The sequence below is a fragment of the Poecile atricapillus genome, chromosome 3 (assembly GCF_030490865.1).
Source record: "Poecile atricapillus isolate bPoeAtr1 chromosome 3, bPoeAtr1.hap1, whole genome shotgun sequence".
In the NCBI taxonomy this organism is placed as follows: domain Eukaryota; kingdom Metazoa; phylum Chordata; class Aves; order Passeriformes; family Paridae; genus Poecile; species Poecile atricapillus.
In genome coordinates this window covers 86787842-86804088 of record NC_081251.1, presented here as the reverse complement: position 1 = coordinate 86804088, position 16247 = coordinate 86787842, and the positions used below count along the sequence as shown (strand labels likewise).

The window sequence follows — 16247 nt, the reverse complement described above, 5'->3', positions numbered from 1 at the left end:
TTAGATTGGTATTTAATTCACAGCTCCACATTGCAAGAAGCATTGCTTGACAACAGCAGTGTAGTCAGTACTGAGGAAGTGCCTCGAATACCACTACGATGGATAGGTCAGCAGAATTGGATTGAAAAGCCCAAATGATCATTTGTGCCATTACCAGGGGCATCAACTGTGTTCACTGATGCTGGAAAGAAATCTCGCACAGCTGCTGCTACATGGCAAGATTCAGAAGGACAATGGAATCATCATATTATTCCAGCTCAAAAGGAGGATACATTACAAACTCTGGAATTAGTCGCTGTTGTTTGGGTTTTGGTGCAGTTTAAGGGTCCTGTTAATGTGGTAACTGATTCTTTATATGTTGCAGGAGTGAGTGAACGTATTGAAAATGCAGACATTAAGGAAGTAAAAAACCCTCATTTATATGAACTGTTTTTGCAACTTCAAAGAGCAGTAAAGTTGAGGACTGCTGCCTTTTCTCTTATCCATATTCGTAGCCACAAATGGGATGTGGGTTTGGGAGAAGGAAATGCTAGGGCAGATCGATTGGTTTCATTGTCACAAAATAGCCCTGTCCCACCACAGACATTAGCTAGAGAAGCTCATGCTGTCTTTCACCAAAATGCAAAAGGTCTCCATTGGGAGTTTCAGATACCTTCAGAGGAGGCTCGGGCTATTGTCAAAGCATGTCCTATTTGTAGTTTTCATAATCAAGGCAGTGGATTGGGTCTTGGGGTAAACCCTAGAGGATTGCAGGCTAATGAGTTGTGGCAAATGGATGTTACTCATGTTGCAGAGTTTGGGAGAGCTAAATATGTACGTGTCACCATCAATACTTATAGTCATTACATCTGGGCTACAGCTCAATCTGGTGAGAAAGCACGGAATGTTGAACGACATTTAGTAAGTTGTTTTGCAGTCATGGGAGTTCCATGTTCTATTAAAACAGACAATGGACCTGCTTATTGTAGTAGTAGAATTAAGCAGGTGATGCAATCATGGGGAATCAAACATATAACAGGGATTCCACATTCCCCCACGAGTCAGGCAATAGTAGAACGAGCAAATGGTACCTTAAAACAATATCTGAATAAATTTAGGGAGATCAAAGATCCACAAGAACGATTATTGCATTATTTATTTGTTTTAAATTTCCTCTGTATTTTTGGAAACAGTGATTTGCCTGCAGCAATACGTCATAGTGCACCTGAAGCAGAGAAAACTCAAAATCCAATATGGGTTCGCTATAAGGATCCAAAAACAGGACTGTGGGGAGGTCCTAGCTAGGTACTATATTGGGGACGCGGTTATCTTTGTGTGTCTACCCCCACAGGGCATGTCTGGGTGCCGAGCTGATGGACTAAACCTGCTGATCCCAGTGATTTACCTTCAGCTGATCCAGAAAATTTAGCAGATACTTCTCGCTCTCTACCATCAACATAGAGACGGGATCTGATGAACTCTCACATGAAAATTTTGTGTACAGTACCAAATTGTGAATGTTATCCTTTTGTATGTTACATTTGTAAAGTGTGTAAAGAAAAGTGGTGGACACATTCTAAGTGGGGTCGATCCCCAAGAGGGATTTGTACAGAGTGTTACAATTTTGAAAGAAATTTGACTGAGACTGCATTACAGGAAGGTGTGCAAACAGGACAATTTGAAAAAGGATCTGATAGATGGTGGGAGATTTTTGCTTTTGGGATAAATCCAGAAAATTATTGTTATCATCCTAATATCCCTTTACCGTATATTACTGAAATAACCACAATACGTTGTCGCAAGACACTGACACAAGTCAGGTGTGATATCCCAGGGGTAAAAAATAAAAATTGGGAGCAATTCTTATGACGGCAGTCTTGAGAAAAAGAGTCTTTCCCTGAAAGTTATCCCTGCTGCCGAGAAGATGGAACACCCCGTGGTTCGAAGCAACCAAATCGACGGGCGAGGCAGAGGGGTAAAAGAAAAGGGAAGCAAGATCTCACATGGGATCCAGCCAAGATGCTGGCTGAACTGCCGCAATCCTTTTAAAGTCCTTAGAGGACTATCTCTGATCAAGTTGTTGTGGTATTTTACCATGATAAAGGAAAATGAAGGGTTTTTGATTGACATGGATGAAAGACAAAATATGTGGGTAACGTGGGCTAATCAAACTGGACAGGATAATTTTTGCCTTTCAATGGCTACCCCTTCGGATCCTTTTCGAACTTGTTTAGTGGGCGCACCTTTAGATGATTCACTCAATGCCACGATGTTTAAAAACTGGACAAAGAATTGGAAAACACCCAAGGAAGCAAACAAAACATTATGTGAAATTCCATCAGGTAAATTCATGATCAATATCTGTGACACAAGTTTAATTCCAGCAAATCCCATTGGTGCTCAAAATTGGTACATTGCTACAGGTTTAGATGTTACCGGGTCAGAACCACAAGAATTAAGACTATTAGGTTCAGCCCCTAGCAATTACTGTTTAACTTTTGTCAACTGGGCTAGGAACGATCATGCGAAAAAGTCTCATGGGCCAAATGGTACAAATGTTTCTCCGCAAAATTTGCTATATTTGCAAAATAATGATGTATACTGTGGCAATTGGTCTCACAAAGTAAATTCTAGCAGTACACCTCTACAATTACCACCTGGTATTTTTCTAATTTGTGGAGATCGTGCATGGCAAGGACTGCCAGCAAACATTTATGGAGGGCCTTGTTATTCTGGAAAATTGACATTGTTTGCACCCACTATACAGCAGCTATTAGGAGCCAATAGAACCAGGTTACGAACAAAGAGAAGAGTGTTCCAATTGGGGCCAGAATGCAAAGGTAAAGTTGAACTTTGGGAACGTCCTACAGTGATTGTGTCATCTAGTTTTACACCTGGAGTATCTAGTGCTCAAGCCTTAACACAGTTACGACGACTGGCATGCTGGACAGGAAAACAGTTTAATATTACATCAAAGGTTTTGTCTGATTTGCTTTTGGATATGAACAGTGTTAGGCATGCTGTTTTGCAGAATAGAGCTGCTATTGATTTTTTGCTATTAGCACAAGGCCATGACTGTGAAGACTTTGATGGGATGTGTTGCATGAATCTTTCTGACCATTCAGTGTCTATTCATGCTCGTCTTCAACAACTACAGAACAATATGAAAAAATTAACCATGGAAACAAATCCATTACAGGAATGGTTTCAATCCCTAGGTCTCACAGGATGGTTAAAAAAATTTGGCACAAATGGCAATTGTTGTTATATTGATCATTGTGATTGTGGTACTGTTTATTCCTTGCATACTGCAATGCTTGCAAAACATGGTAAAGAAGGCTACTTCTACAGTTTTGTTAGTACAAAAAGAAAACAGGGGAATTATAGACAAATGGCTAGATAGCAAAGGTCACGTTCCCATGCAGCAGTTAGCTGGGAAAGAATTAGACAATGGAGTACAGTTAGTGTGAGATGTTGCAAAGTCAGGAAGACCTTAGTGATAACTGTTAACTGAGAACAGGACGCTGTGATCAGAAGAATGTGAATTCAGCATAGATGAGTGATCACAGGAATGTGGAACTAGGTGGAGTTGACCTTAAATGAAATATCCAATAATGAGCTTGCTTTTGCACTATGTATGAGCCTAATTATTGATGCTATATAAGTGATTTTAGAGTTACCAATAAATGAGACTTGCTGATCATTCATCAGTGCTGCATTTTCTCCCGCTGAACTCATCAAATATGTGAAAATCCAGAAAGGTAAAACTCTTATTGATCAGTGAACTAACACATTACCATCATTGGTCAGTGGCGTACACCACCCCTCCACCTTCTCTTGCAAGAAAACAAGAAACTGACAAACAACACCTGCAAGGCTGTCTTCTATCTCTGAGGATTGTTTTGATTCCTCCTTGTAATTTCCCAGGCCGCTTTCTCAGGCGAGTTTGAGAAAGTTATGCAGCCTGCTTTTCCACAGGCACTGTGCTCCCTGCTTGCTACTTGCATTTAGCATCCATACATTATCAGCCATTTATGAAAGATGGTGGGCTCTACCAGGGCTGAAAAATTTCCAGTCAAGTTAATTATGATTTTTTTTGGAAATAACTCTGTCATCTCTCACTTTTTTTTTTGCTTCCTGAGCAAAGATACCAATTCTCCAAAAGCTGTACCTTATGTGTACACAGTTGTATGTGTAAAAGTACCTTAGTTGTACATACGATATGTCATTTACAGCCTCCTCTAAAACTCAAAACCCCTTCAAAAAAATTATTCCTAATTGATATCAGTAGGGTGATCAAGGCCATACTTTTATTTCTTGTCTTCCAGAAAACACAAGACATCCATTGCATACACACACAGGGAGAGTTTCTCACAGAAAACAGATTAGAGTGAAATAACTGGCAGGCAAAAAGACGGCTGGTGCATTGCTTTGAGCCGAAGGTAAGAGTTAGTGTTGTTTGAAACCTCAGAATTCTCAACCACTGATTTTAATGTATAACTGTAGTGTTTAAAGCAAGACTGAGTTTCCAATAAACATATCTGGCATAAGACTAACAACAGATTACTGATGAAGAGAGTCTGTCTTAAGGAACTTCATATTTTAGTAGGATTGCATAGTATACGTCCAGTTTTAAGAACCCACCTTCCCTTCTCTTTCATCTTCTTTTGGTGTTTTATCATTCTTCTCAATAGACAGATGTAAACTTGCTGCCAGCACTGACTGCAGCAGCCTCTTCTTATCACTTACAGATCATACAAGCCTTCTTGTCCCTCTTCAAACATACTCAGCCCAGTTATAAGATGGGGATCCCACCATCATCAGGGTATAGTGGTGAAGTGACCAGGAAGATAACTTGCCTCCTATATTTACAGAACTACTTAATCATACAGCTGATGCCACACTGAAATTTTCTGTGATTTCTGCCCTCAGGACAAAACTTTCTTGCCAAATTGAAGTGTAACAATATTAAACATTGTTCATCTGCTGAATGTTTAGCCTCTGCCATGGAAGTTGGTTTCCTGTTAAGTAAGCTCTTCTGATTCTGTTGCTGCATAAAGATCCTTCTGTACTATTACCTGAAGTCCATATTCATGTTTAATACCTGTTACATGCTCTACTTTTCACAAGTCATAAATCAACCAGCTGATATTTTGTTGTTGATAAGTGTATAATCTAAATAATAAGCTGCCAAATAAGGGGATCCGTTAATTCTCTGCACTTTCAATGAACGCATACTCAGGAGCCTACCTTTCCTCAGCCCATCCACTTCTTTTGGATGTAAAGGGAAATGTCCACTAGGGAGTATCCTACCAGTCACAAGACTGAATTATGATCATTCTACCCAGAGGGTCTTCAGAAGAAGACAAAATGCTTCTCATGGACATGGCCTGCTCAGTGGGTGTGTGGCTGTGGACTTAGGCTGCACTTCTGATGCACTACTCTGTTCCCACAAACCTGCAGTGATCTTGGGGTCGCATCCTGCAGTAGTGTGTGTAATCTGTGGCAGGTGAAGCCAACAATCTATCACTATCCCAACAAGCCTTAAACAGCAGTAGCAGGACATATTCTGTTGCTTTCTTAACAAACTCTGCATTGTCCCTACTACTGTTTACTCTGTGTTTATACAGGTACTGTGTGTACATTTCCATTAACCCTGTTCAGCTTATGGTCAACATTCCATGGTTACAGAAAGGGACCTTTTCCCTTCCAAACCAGCTTACCTTGTCTCCTTTCCAACAGCACTGTTTTTAAATGTATTCCTACCACATTAGAATGTTGTCACTTGGACTATCTCCTTTTTCACTTCCTTTCCTCCTCCTCCTGGCATTCTTTAGGCAATGTGAAAAGCCACAGAAGGGCCCAGACTCTGTAACTGAGCCTCCAAATTTATCTTTTCGTCCTACTGTTTATCTCCAATAAGTAATGACTTTAAATCTTCTGCAAATCAAATGAAATCACCTGCAATTCATGGCAAACACCCTGCATGTTCCTTGATGATGGAAATGAAATGTCACTAACTGTGCTCAGAGACACACTGAACTACCAAAGACACACCTACCTAGAGCCAGCAGAGATATTTAGGACAAGTCCTTCTGGAAGCACACAAGGTAATTTTTTAATACCAAGTTCTAAAAGGTTTATCTTCACTGTCCATAACGTGTCCACTGTCTGTTTATCCAGTGACACTGCTCGCTTTAGTTCATTTCTGCTCTGGGCCCTTTTTTAAGCATGATGACAGTAAGATGGCCAGGGCAGCCAATGTATTTTCCATTTCCCTGCATCATTTAACCCTTCACTATTGGGAAAAAAAAAAAAGTTAGCAGTTGTTGAACTGGTTAACAAAGGAAATAAATGCAGTCTGAGAGGCCTACGGCTCTTAAGCTGCTAGCCCAGTATTTGAGTGTATCACTCGGTGGATTTATCTGCACCTTTTCTATAAACTCAGGTAAAACTGTTTCTCCCAGCCTTCATTTCTCTCACTTAGTACTTCTACAAAGTGTCTGGGATAACATGTGCCTTTTTACAGATGACTGAATTATCACAAACGACAGTGATAATTCATTTTCACCTCAACGTGTGTAGCTGAAACTATCTGAAACTATCACATCTGAATACAATAAAAACTAAACAACTCTCCAGAAAGTAGAAGACAATTCCTTCCTTTCTCTTCATGGCTGTCACTGTATTCTGACAATAACCCTTTACTGTGCCCATTTCTAAACTTCTCACTAAAAAGATAGGAATTCAGCAATTCTTCCTACTCAGTATTCACTAGCTTTTTTAAGGCTTGTGAACACTCGATGAAATTCAGAGTGAGCCCTGACCTCTTCCAAATTTGCTTTTCACACCCCACAGAAATGTATTTGTTATTTACATATTCTCTGCTCTTGCTTATCCACCAAAGACAAATCTGAATGGTGAGAACAGCATTGTACAGAGTATATGTTGTTATTATTACACGCCATCATTAGGATGGGCTCATACTCAGATTGTGAAGAATCAGAGCTTTCGCAAGAGGACAGACATCAGCATTTACATGTACTTCCCACGCAGCAGAATTGGACTGCTTGCCATTATTTTTGTTCTTAACTGCATCAAATTACACCATGTTAGTAGGACAACAGCTGGATAAATGTGGTTTTGTTTTGTTTTTCATTTTTTTGTTGTTGTTCGGTTTTTTTCATGCTAGTGTCACATCTGCTTCCACTGAGTCCTCCCAAAACTCCTACAGAAGGCAAACCAAATGCTAAACACAGCATTAGGCATGATGATGACATTTTTTAAACTCAGGACTGATTTTTAATTAGTGTTGAATTGTAACTTCAACTGAAGCTCTAGTAGCTCACCTGAAAAACATAGACCTGCAAGATGGACACAAAAATTCTGCATACTCAGATAGAAAATACCATAGCAAGTTCATGGCATTTATGTCTTCAGCAGTCTGAACTCAGGAGGTAAGAAGGCATTTTTTAAGGAACAACTAAACTGTTTTTTGTTGGAGAGGGAGAGGAGAGGGAAGAATAAACTAAAAATATTCCATGCTGTTCCCGTGGGGGGGAAGGGAAGAAAATACTTTTCAATTATACATAAATAAATATATAATTTCAAGACCCTGACTCAAGGTAACCTCTTACACTAGGATAAATAAATGAGTCTGCAACTGTCGGCATTGCAACATGGAAAACATAAACCAAATAAAGCAGACAACTTGGAAAAACTTGTTATCTCCTTTTACGTCCGCTACAATGTGGTCTTTTAGGTGTCACAATTCCAAGCCGTAATAATGGCATATCATCTGAATTGTGCATGCATTTTTGCCTTCTTGACACTAAGCTTACACTTTAAACCATTACAATAGTGACTTCGAGGAAAAAAAAAGTTAAGAGGAGTCTCTAACATCATTAAGCCTCCTATATTTTTTATTCAAGTATACACTTTGAGGTCTTTACTATAGAACCAAAAATAACAAGTAAAAAACACAAAGAAACAATTACAGGAGCTCCAAGAGAAACTACAAAAAAACCTGGCAATGATTCTTCTCAAGTATGCTGACCTGCTTAAAAAATAATCAGGCATTATCAACAAATTTATACTATAATTATGTGAGATATAATTTTTAAATTCATTATATGAAACTATAAAAGAATGAGATGGTGTCTTACATGAACCCCAAGTTTTATTTTCCAGTGAGAACACATTCTCAGCATTAAATGATGTAGCAGGAGATGTATATAATTTTAGGCTTTATTTTACGTTGTATTAATGGTGCTGCCCTAATTTGGCAGCTACTGCTTCAGCCAATGACACAAATACCATAAATCAAACAGCTCTTTCACAATGAAAAGACCCAAGTACACCACTAATGAGGAAATATGTGTTTTTGTTGCATTAGTGACACTCTTGCAGCATTTAGTTGTTTTCTGTTACATCCTGTACTTGTCATAGGCCAGAGTTTCTGAATTTGATTTTCTTAAACCTACTTGCATTTATAGCAAAGTAATTTTTGAGGTCATGTGCCTGTCTTCCATACCTAGACTAAAGATACTGAAATGACCCAATGTCGGTGTCAAACTAACAAATCATTCCAAACATCTGAGCATGAAGTAATTCTAACAGAAAAAGGAACAGATGCTGGTGGGAAAAAAGGAAATTAACTCCACAACTGCTGGCATTTTCCAGACATCAAGCTGAAGGAATGCTGTGGTTTGCAAAGGGCAACATCCTCCCACTGTGACTTCCCAGTGCTATGACATTTCCAGTGAGCCCTAGGCAAACTGAAAACAAGTCTATTTTCAGAGAATTAATTTGAGAGATTCCACATTTCAGACTGTTTCACCAGCAGTGTTCTGAGCTAAGGAAGTCATGCAGTCTTCCCAGACAAAAAGCAACCATGGATCCCACGTACTGGGAGGGAACCAAACAACATCTGCTACAGCCTGTTTCAAGGAGATGGTGTCATAGCAATAATACAGGACAGTATACAGGAGGTTGCATGAAGCCTTATTGGTGCTCCCTTTCTTTATAGGGCCATACAGCTGCTTTCCCAGTTTGATTTATGAACAGTTTAGAGAATCACAAATCAATTTGTGGGAATTTCAAGGAAGGGGCCTTGAAAAGAAGGGACCTGCTCAGAGCCATTGTCAAAATTAGATCAGGTTGTTCACATCATTGTCAAGGTTTGAATATCACATGAAATCAAAATGTTGACCGAAGCTGAACTTCAGCCACAAACTTCGAAAGAATTGGTAGGAAGAGAAACGATTTTCTGATATACCAAAGACTTCAGATAAAGTATAATATATTCTTCATATCCAGTGTGGCTTTGCTGCCCTTTGACCTGTGGCCATGAGACACCCTCATCGATTAGCCATCAATACTGCTAATTGTGGGATTGCTTACACTAAGCATTCACACACAGCTTCTTCAGCCTCCTACAAGTGCTCTTGCTGTTAGCCTATCACATGTGCTTTGAGGTTTACCCTGTGTTTTACATACTTCCCAGGGAACAGAGAATAAAAGTACTCACCCCCACATCCACCCACACTCCCTTTCTACACTTCCTGGAGAGCTGTGAAAAAATCCCTCATGAAGTCACATCCAAGACTCATCAAACTGTGAGTCTTTACAAATGGCTTCTCAAATACTGCAGGACACCAACTTGTGTGTTCACATCAGCTGTTCCCAGATACAGCATATGGAATAACAACTCTAAAGAAAGGAACTTATAAGGGACACATTAAGTGTTCCTTAAAGCTATAAATACATAACCCAAACAGTTTAATATTCCAAATCAATAACAGACTCTAAGACTATTTCAGAGATGAAAAAATAATGCAAGAAGATAGAATTGAAAACAATACAACTTCAAGCCACCCACTTCATTTATTATGGGACAACCACATGCTTGGCAGTCTTCATACAGAAAGGATGAACCCCAAAGGGCTTTTGTAGCTCAGAACAGACAATACAAAACCAAAAACCCAGACTCAAACAACACAATAATGTGATCTTCATCTGGCATATTGTATCACTAAATGAGACCAGATGAAGGCCCTTTTTCTCTCTTCTTTAGGGAAGATGTATCATCTCCTGAATACCTCAGAACTGGCTGAATGGCAGATCCCAGAGGGATCTAGTGGCCCAGGATCTAATTAGAGGCCTTTCACTAGTGATGTCCCCCAAGGTTCAATACTGGGCCTAGTATTGTTTCACATGTTCATCAATGATTTGGATGGAGAAGCTGATGCCTCCTCAGTAAATTCACTGACAACACAAAGCTGGGAGGAGTGGCTGTTTCCCCAGAGGGCTGTGCAGTCCTTCAGAAAGACCTCGACAGCTTGGAGAGATGGTCAGAGGGGAACTGTCTGAAACTCAGCAAAGGTAAGTGCAGTAAGTCCTGCACCTTAGGAAGAATAACCTCATGGACCAGCACAGGGCTGACAGCTAGGGCTGACCTGCCGGAAAGGAGATCTGTGGAGAAGGACCTGAGGGTCGTGGTGGACAACAAGCCATCCATGAGCCAGCAGTGGGCCCAGTGGCAAAGGAGGCCAATGGTATCCTGGGGTGCATTAGGAAGAGCACTGCCAGAAGGTTGAGGGAGGTGATCCTGCCCCTCTAATCAGCCCTGGTGAGGTACACTTGGAGTGCTGTGTCCAGTTCTGGGCTCCTCAGTGCAAGAGAGATGTGGAGCCCCTGAAGCCAATACAGTGGAGAGTAAGAAAGATGATTAAGGGACTGGAACATCTCTCTTACCAGGAAAGGCTGAGGGAGCTGGGCCTGGTCAGCCTGGAGAAGGAACAATGGAGAGGGGATCTTATCAATGCCTATCAGTATCTGAAGGGAGGATGCCAAGAAGATGGAGCCAGACTCTTTGTTGTGCTGAGCAATAGGACAGGAGACAATGGGCAGAAGCTGATGTACAGGAAGTTCCACCTAAATATGAGGCAGAACTTCTTTACTGTGTGGATGACCAAGGACTGGAATAGGTTGTCCAGAGAGGTTGTGGAGTTTTCCTGGACAGAGATATTCAAGAATGGTCTAGATGCCATGTGCTTTAGAATGATCCTGCTTGCCACAGATGATCCCACTGGTGGTCCCTAACCCATTTTGTGATTCTGTGATCTCAATATGTATCTCCTACTTTAAAGCAGGAACCTGAAGAAGTAAACTCCTATCTAAGTACATGAAGTGTAATACAGTCTCATGCTCTTAGAACCTCCATATGAAGTGTTAAACACAAAGAAAAGACCTCAGGGTTGGGAACAAAAGTCCTGCAAGTTCACTTTCGCATAGAAACATTTCATGGAAGTAACTTTCTCTCTACCTTAACCAATCCAGAACTGTGCTTCACAGTGCAAAACCACAGATGCACAGCAGCCCTAGAACAAACAGTAAATGCAGAAATTTTCACTCACTTCTGAAAGCTTTCCCTAAAGGCAAGGAGGACCCCAGGTTTTATATTTGCATCCATCTTGTTGTTCATCCCTGGTAGGCTATGGTAATTATATAAAAAGCTGCAAAAGCAGCTCAGATCCCTCCAGAAGATTTCAAAGTATCTCACTCTATATCCAGCTGCACAATATCAAGCTATACTTTTTATGGTGACATTTTGCTGACAATTCAAACCTCAAGGGCAAAGCTCAAACAGAAACTCTCAAATAAAGAAACCAGACATGTAGACATTATCTTCATTAATGCTAGACAGGCAGCATGGGACCAAAATGGGAGTTTGTGAAAATGAGCTGCAAATGGCATAAAATGACGGTAGTAAAAGTACAAAATGCTGATGTCCCACTAAGGCTAGGATTCTCAAAGGTAATTCAAAGCCTATGAGGATGCAGCCCTGATGTTAGGAAAAGAGAACTGAATGCAAAGCAATGCTGCTTCTTTGAGGGAGAGTTATAAATCTCTAGGAGGACATCTGGGGCACTCTGCACGTGGACTACAGCCTCAGGGGTTAAGCACCCATCTGTGACCACAGTCCAAAGGACCTGGATTCCTTAATGATTGTGTAATGCACAAAAGTGCCTTCTACTCTGTCCTTTCTGATCCTTACAGTGAGCTCATGCAAACCCAGAAATTTCACCACAAGACTATCATAGAAGACAGATAAGTGCAGTAAAGAAAAAGAATGAACAGCGCTTGATCTGGAAAGATCAGAAAGATTCAGATATATTTGAGCATGTATCTTAAAAAAAAGGAAAGGGAAAGAGGAAAAAAAAAGGAACGCTGTATTCAGCCAAGGCATGTGTAAAAAGTTCAGGGAAAATGCATAAGACGATGGCATGGCCAAAATGTTTCTGAAAAGTTTCCTAACTACCTATTCCTTCCTTCAGGTAGAGAGAAATGCATTTATGCATAAATATAACAGTGACACTCATTTATTTGAAAGCATAAAACAATTTAAATCAAAGACTTTTTGGAACCAAGGAATTTCCAGACTCCTACTTTCATATCCAGTTTATTAGTTTTTTTTTTTCATCAGGTAGATGAAAAACATAATTAATGAATATTTTAAAAATAATTGCAGAGGATGGTGTCATGAAAGATATTCTTTTGTTTTCTGCATATTGGCTGTTACACGCTATGGTTCACGTAAATTTTCCTCAGAATTTTCATATCCTATTTTGCTACTGTGGAGAATCTCTTTCCCATAATAGAAAAAGTAGAATAAATTTACAGTTATAAGTATGTACTTTTTCTCAGATGCCATGAAAGTCTACTTCCAGAAAATTTCAGAGTGCTGCTCATTACCTTGTTACTTGAGTTTAAATAATTTCACTTCAGCAGACAAAGTACAATCAACTCAAAACAACTTTTCTAGGATACCACTAAAATCACATGAGTACAAGATAACACTGAGATATTTTGGAGATCTCAACATATTATTAGGATTGAAAGACTGAGATTTTTGTTAGGTATTTTTGTTTGATTGAAAAGAAGCTATTTGATCCAGCTAGTTCAGTCTGACTACTTTAGAAAAAGATTTGCTACGAATTTTTTTCTTCAAAGAAAGACAGAAATGAAAAAAAAAAAACCCAAAACATGTTTAACTGTGCAAAATGTGTGTGCTTGCTACTAAAATCTGCTCAGCCAAAGGCCTACAAATTAGTCTCTGGAGGCAGGGAAGGCCATAAAAAGAAAACTACTTACTTTCCAATAGCAGTAAGTCTAACAGCTTGTAGGGTTGTTCAGAAGGCAATAAACTATGGCCTGCATAATGAGGCCTCATTCTTAGAAACAGGCTGCATCCAAAGTAATGTGTGCTGAAGCAGTGCAATACCCGCATTTTCTACACTTTTTGGGATCCCAATATGAGCTTGCTTATATATGAGAAATTTTTTCCTTTCCATATAATTATTTGATTGGTATTTAATGAGACTATGTATGTTAGTATAAGATCCTGGTAAAACAGCACCGAAGAACACTGGTTTTCTAAACTTTGACACTGGAAATTTGCAAATAAATACATTTGAAATCTTGGTCTAGTGCTTGATTTAATTTCTGAAAAACTAATATCTGGTAGGAAATCTAGAGAGAGGAGTTATAGAGGTGTTTTATCTAAGTTCAAATTTCAGCTTATGGTGAGACATGAAAATTATTCTAAACAAAACTAGAATAAAGTACCTGAACTCACGGGGGATGTTATAATTTGTATTTTCTACATATGGCTTTACTTAACAAAATCAGGAAGTGGAAACTCCTTCTACAGAGGAAGGCGCAATCTAGAACATGTACTGGTGGTTTGGGTAGAGGGTCAGGTGCCATCAGTGGTGACTAATCAATGATTCCTCTGATGCAGATCAAGTCAACTGCATTTCCCATTGTCCATCCTGTACTGATTAATGTCAAGGTAGAGAACAGCTGAGATTGAGAAAACATTAACATTTTCCAGCAGACCAGCCTTTATTCCTTGCAAATAGCTATTCCACAGACAAGAGCAAAGTCTCCACTAGAGCTGCTAGCTAGAGCTACTCTTTTAGGTCAAATAATTGGTGATTTGTTTTTAATACTAACAGTTTCAAATATGAACACAGAATAGCCAGAAGTGACCAAAGCAAGCATGGGTGTGTAATACTGTGTGAATGCTACTCTGTAGGAATCATTCACAGTCATGAAAGTTCACTTCAGGATTCAGCCTCCTTTGATTATTGTGGACTATTGACTGACAACTTTCAGTGCACAGACCTACCTGTCTTCCTCCATTTCATCAGAAAGGCTTGATATCAGGAACAGGTGGAATGGGTTGTTAATACAAGAGTAGGTTTCTGCCACCATGTTGGAATCAAATACCATAGAAGATTACATCTAACATCTGACTGCCAAGATAAATGTGTGTCTACAACAGTGACTAAGCTTCATTTGTGCAAGTGACATTTGTTTATTTAGGGCAGCCCACTAATCTCACCACCTTTACATCAAATCAGGCAGTTCTGACTTTCCATTACTTTTAGACTAGAAAAGGCACTTGATATCAACAATTTTGAACAGCTGCCTCAGTTTGCACTTCTTGACCTTCTAGTCTGTGGTGTTTCCACTTGCTGTATCTCAAGGCATAGGACCGCTGTTTGCCAGGAAACTCCAAGAACCCAACATCAGCAAGACAGAGCCCTCTGGGGACTTGTCCTGGGTAGCTGAAAGTGTTCTGCCAAGTGAGAAATCAGACCCTTTGTGGCTAAATTTAGATTGCAAATTCTTCAGGGAAAAGGGGGCTTTGCTTTAAAGCAAAGCCTGGAACAGGCTTCTCTGTCACTGCAAAACAATGATGATAGGTGGATTAGGTAGCAGGCTAGAGAGAGATGTCATCACCAATCATCTGACTGCCTATGAAGGTAACAATGAATAACACTGGACAATTACGGTTTCAAGTAATTGAAAGTATCTACAATGTAATAAATAGACATCTGGCAATGGTATCCCATCCTAGTAAGCGTATCATTTTGCTGGAATTCAGCTAACTGAAGTTGCATTATAAATGCATTATGAGATTTTCCAGTATGCACCTTCTTTAACTTTGGAAGTCTTTAAGATTCTTATATCAAATCCACTGCTGGAGAACAGAAGGAAAAACAAACAAAAAACCCCCAACAAAAACAAAATTCCCAATGTAATGAATGAATCCAACCAACATATTAAATACATTAAAGCACAAATCTTCCAGCCTAGGCTGACTGTCCAGGAGGTGAGATATCTCTAAGACAACTACAAATAAATCCTCTCCCACCAGAGCTGAAAAACCCAGCTGAGCTGGCCAGTAAAAATGTAAAGCAGACATTAATCACATCAGCCTGCACCTTCCCTCCACTTCCAAGTGCTATGTACCAGCAGGAAAAACGGAATGGAGATAGAACTGAAGATAATGGAGCCTAGATTGCTCTTGTGCACTATTGCTAGCTCTGAGCTAATGCTAGCTCAGAGCCACTGTAATTAATTGATTTCTATTAACTTCCTTGTGTGAAGTTTAAAAAAAACCCAGTCAACTAAAACACCCTCAAGGCAAAACACCCTGATTGGACTAGTTTTCTTTAATTACACAGTAAGAAAGGTCACTGCCCCCATTTGGAGGAAAAAAGGCAGCCCCCAGAAGGACCATGAAAAGGATTTAAATCTGCCAGGTTTAGTATTAAGTCTAAACCTACTCTTCCACCCTCTGTTATGGAGACTTACGTTTAGTCATAGCATGACTTGCACACTTGGGAAATAAAATTAACCAACAAACTCACCACACCTTTTTCCTTCTAACGTGCTAATAAATACATATTATTGAGGTTATCTTAATTTCTGACTTTGTGTTTCCTAGAGCAGCAAAACCTTTCCAATGCCACGTTACTGCAGAAATTCCTTGTTTAGAAGTTTCACAGCAATGATGCAACTTACCCATTCACTTGGCCATCATTCTGCCAGTGAAAAATATTAGTGCTATTGATCAGCCTCTGATATATTGCCCCTTTAGTGGTTTGCCAGAAATTTGAAGACCTTGAAGGGAGAAGTGTTACATGGAAAGTGACATAAGCAAATACTCCCCGCTTTCCAGTGCACTGTGGAATATTTCCTCCAAACTCTTGAACTACCAAGTTTTAAGACATCTCTATTGTTGCATACTTTAGAGATATTTGAAGACATTCTGAAAGATTTCAGCAATACTTTTTCTATTTTAAGCAACCTACAAAAGTTTTTAAAAATTCCTTAATGCATTTCAGCTCAAAGAAAAGCAAACACCCCTCCCCCCCACCCACCCAAAGCCCCAAACAAACAATAAAACAAAA

General features: G+C 39.6%; 1 protein-coding gene across 1 annotated transcript in view; it reads right to left on the bottom strand.

Annotated features, from left to right (window-relative positions):
• DAAM2 (dishevelled associated activator of morphogenesis 2) overlaps window positions 1-16247 on the bottom strand; it is a 220246-nt gene that overhangs the window by 113040 nt on the left and 90959 nt on the right. The window lies entirely within an intron of this gene.